Raw genomic sequence first — 297 nt, forward strand, 5'->3', positions numbered from 1 at the left:
AAAGCTTTTACAAATAACAGCACCAAGACTCCTCCCACGCCCCCCCCACCGCCTCCAGTCTCACACACACACACACACACACACCCACACACACACACACACACACACAGCAGCACCCGGAGTGAACCCACGTCTATTCAGTGACAGCAGTAGCGGGAGCCGCCACCTCCAGTGACGGCAGCCTTTTTGTCTCTCTCCCTCTCTCGCTCTCGCCCACACGCGCTCTCCTCCCTTGGGCAAGAAAAGAGCCCAAGGCTGCATGGACACAACGAGGAGAGAGGGAGGAAGAGAGGGAGG

The sequence above is a fragment of the Anarrhichthys ocellatus genome, unplaced genomic scaffold (assembly GCF_004355925.1).
Source record: "Anarrhichthys ocellatus isolate YVR2014 unplaced genomic scaffold, GSC_Weel_1.0 scaffold126, whole genome shotgun sequence".
NCBI classification, from domain to species: Eukaryota; Metazoa; Chordata; class Actinopteri; order Perciformes; family Anarhichadidae; genus Anarrhichthys; species Anarrhichthys ocellatus.